We start from the raw sequence: 4,037 nt of genomic DNA on the forward strand, positions 1-4,037 counted from the left end.
CCAGCAACCGGAATGCTGAAATGACCAGAACAACTGAAATGACCGGAATGACCAGTTACTATGACGCCCACTGCGGCTAGCCTACCGGCCCAATCAGGGGTGTAGTCGGCCGACCAAACTCCTGTGGCCCCTCCCCAAGACTGGCCCTACCCCTGATCAGTCCCCCCACCCCAATTGGCCCACAGTCCCTCCCCCTGGCCAACTCCATGACTCATTGGACACCCCCCACCCTGATTGGGGGAAGGGCTGTCCAACAAACTGCCCGTGGTCCCACCCTCTGGCCAGCCCTGCCCTCCATTGGCCTTCCCCAACCCGACCAGGTGCAGGGCTGGCCAGCAAACTGCCTTCGGGCCCCTCCCCACAGCTGGCCCCGACCCCCCATAGGCCTCGATCACTGAGCAGGCTGAGGGACCCCACCCATGCACAAATTCATGCATTGGGCCCCTAGTTCTAGAATAAGCAAACACAGATCAGTGGTTTCCTGGCACCAGAGATGAGGGGATTGACTGCAGAGGGGAAACTTCTAGAGTTATGGGAATGTTCTATATCTTGATTTTGGTGGTGGTTACATGAGTGTATTGTCAAAACTCAGAGACCCGTACACCTAAAATGGGTACATTTTATTGTATGTAAATTATACCAAAGTAAAATTTATTTTAAAAATACCTTATCATTAAATCCTATATAATAAAAGCCTCATATGCAAATCAACCTAACAGCAGAACGACGGGTGGAATGATCAGTTGCTATGATGCACACTGACCACCAGGGGCAGATGCTCAACACAGGAGCTTCCCCCAGCCTGTAGGTCCCAGGCCAGCCAAGGCAGGTGCCAGCAGGGGGCTCCTGATTGCCCTGCCAGTCTCCCCACAGATCAGCACTGATTACCGGCCAGGCCTAGAGACCCTATCCATGCATGAATTTCATGCATTGGGCCTCTAGTAGATAATATTAGTGTATATTGAGCTGACAAAAGAAGTTTAGAAACAGTAGTTTTCAAGACCTTAACCTATGAAGTTTCTTAAATGGCTCTAAGTTGTCCTTGAAAAGAGGAGTATATGTCCTATGAAGGATGAGTGGAATATATTCTTGCATAACTAAGACTGTTTGTGTAGGTTCACAACTTGGAGAAGAAAACTATGTATGACCTTTGGAAATTCACTAAAAGAATGATGATTGAGTACCTACTACACCTCAATCTCTTTTCTACCTAGCATGCCTCCCTTGTAGCCCAGCCATGTGCCTGAGGAGAAGCCCACTATTCCAGAGTATCTCATCCAGAATCTGCCTGCTAACAATGGAATACTACACTGCAGTGAAAAAGAAGGAATTCTTACCATTCACAGCAGCATGGATGGCACTGAAGAGCATTATGCTAAGTGAAATAAGCCAGTCGGAGAAAGATAAATACCACATGTTCTCACTCATTTGTGCAATATAATGAACAACATCAATTGATGAACAAAAATAGAACCAGAGTCATAGAAGCATCAAACAGAATGTCCAACCTATGAGGGAAGGTGGGGGGTGAGGGGATAAGAGATCAACCAAAGGATCTGTATGCATGCATATGAGCATAGCCAATGGACACAGATGAGGGGAGGGGAGTGAGGGCATGTGCTGGGGGTGGAGGGAGCCGGGGAAAGGTCAATGGGGGGTGGGGGGGAGGAGACTTATGTAATACTTTAAACAATAAAGAATTTAAATTTTAAAAAGAAAAGAATGTGTCTGCTGCACCCCTATGTTCATAGCAGAGTTATTTATAATAGCTAAGAGTTGGAAACTGCCCATCAGTAGATGAGTGGATAAAAAAAGATGTGGTACAATCACACAATGAAATACCAGTATTATGAAGCTATAAAAAAGAAGGATCTTTTACCCTTTGTGCCAGCATGAATGGACCTGAAAAGTATTATGTTAAGTGAAATAAGCCAGTCAAAGAAAGACAAATATCACGTGATATCACTTATTTGTGGAATCTAATGAACAAAATAAATTGATCAACAAAATAAGTCCAGAAGCATGAATGCATGGAAGAGACTGACATACCTCAGAGGAGATGGGGGGGGGGGGGCGGAGGACAGAAAGAGATTAACCAAGGAACTTACATACTTACTAGGGGTCCGGTGCATGAAATTAGTGCACAGGTATGGTCCCTAGGCCTGGCCAGCTGCTGGCTGGCGCCTTCCTTCCCCCAGCTGCCGGCTGCTGGCTAGGGCCTTCCTTTATTCTGTGCCACTCCCTGGTGGTGAGCACACATCATAGTGAGTGGTTGAACTCCCAGTCGGTTGAACTCCTGAGTGGGTAATTTGCATATTATCCTTTTATTATATAGAATATGCATAGCCCATGGACACAGAAAATAGTGTGATGAAGGCCTGGGACAGGGTAGGGGCTGGGCAGAGGGGGCAAAAGGAGTGGGAATGGGGGACATCTGTAATACTGTTAACAATATATATATATTGTTATGTAGAATTGGGGCACAAACACACTTAAATAAATAAGTAAATAAATAAGTGTGTTTGTGCCCCAATTCTAGCCAAGGAGATGCTAGGGGAAGTCTACTGGAGGGCTTCAGGGAATGATTATGCCATAACTGAAGATGGCATAGCAGAAAGAGAAAAAAAAAATCTGGTGACTTCATTGATCTGCTGAATCAGTCATCCATGGAGCTTTCCTACTATGGAGCATCTATACCAGGGGTGGGCAAACTTTTTGACTCGAGGGCCACAATGGGTTCTTAAACTGGACCGGAGGGCCAGAACAAAAGCATGGATGGAGTGTTTGTGTGAACTAATATAAATTCAAAGTAAATATCATTACATAAAAGAGTACGGTCTTTTTTTTCAATAGTTTTATTCATTTCAAACAGGCCGGATCTGGCCCGCAGGCCGTAGTTTGCCCACAGCTGATCTATACTAATAAAAGGTAATATGCTAATTAGACCAGATACACCGGATGTCTTCCAGATGTCCTTCTGGACAAAGCCATGGTGGCGGGGGCCAAGGCAGAGGTGGTTAGGGGCTATCAGGCTGGCAGGGGAGAGTGGTTAGGGGAGATCAGGCTGGCAGGCAGGTGAGTGGTTAGGAGCCAGCGGTCCTGGATTGTGAGAGGAATGTTCGACTGTTTGACTGCCAGGATCAGGCCTAAACTGGCAGTCGGACATCCCCCGACCAGTCCCAGATTGGAGAGGGTGCAGGCCAGGCTGAGGGACCCCACCCCCGCTCTGTACATGAATTTCATGCACAGGGCCTATAGTCCTATTATAAAATTCAATAATTTTCTCATTGTTAAGTTGGAGTAGAGCTTGCTCATTAAATTTCAGCAAAGGATTTCTAATTAAGGATTATAAACAGACTTGCAAAATATTGGAATAATATTTGGAAAAATGAGTTAGATGTAGATGTAGGGGCTTGTGTCAATTGAACTCTTTCTAATTATTGAAGTAGAAACTTGGCACAAAATGACTTATGCAAAAAGGGGGAATTTATTGGTTAAGAAAACTGAGCACTTGGAAAATAGATCTGGAGATTCAGGAAGGGCTTTATCCAGCACTCAAGGTTGATGACCAGAACCTATTTCTCCTCCGTTTCTACATTTCCCTTCCTCAATGCTAACTCTACTCCCAAGCAGGCCTCTCTTTGTGTTCCCCAAAACTCCAGAGGTTAAAAACCTCATGTCTCATAGGAAGTAAGTCCAGTTCTCTGATGGTCCAAGTAAGAGTTCTGGAATTGGGTCTTAGTGACCCTGTTTGGTCTGATGTGTGTTATGTATCCATCTTTGAGCCAATTCCTGCAGCCAGGAAGATGGGATATGCTGACCAGATTAAAGAAAATCAGGGCCCTCTTCTGGAGATGGAACCTCTCCCTGTGGTGGTAAAAAGAATAAGCTAGAACAGGAGTTGATAGCGGTTAATAATGGCCCCTCTTGTTTGGACACCTTAGAGAAGGGAGCATTTCAGGATGGTCAGTTAAGATAAGAAAGGTAGTGACTAGCTGGTCATTGGTTGTCTTGAAAACAAATTTTTAAATAGGATA

This window comes from Myotis davidii, unplaced genomic scaffold (genome assembly GCF_000327345.1).
Source record: "Myotis davidii unplaced genomic scaffold, ASM32734v1 scaffold1373, whole genome shotgun sequence".
Classification (NCBI taxonomy): Eukaryota; Metazoa; Chordata; class Mammalia; order Chiroptera; family Vespertilionidae; genus Myotis; species Myotis davidii.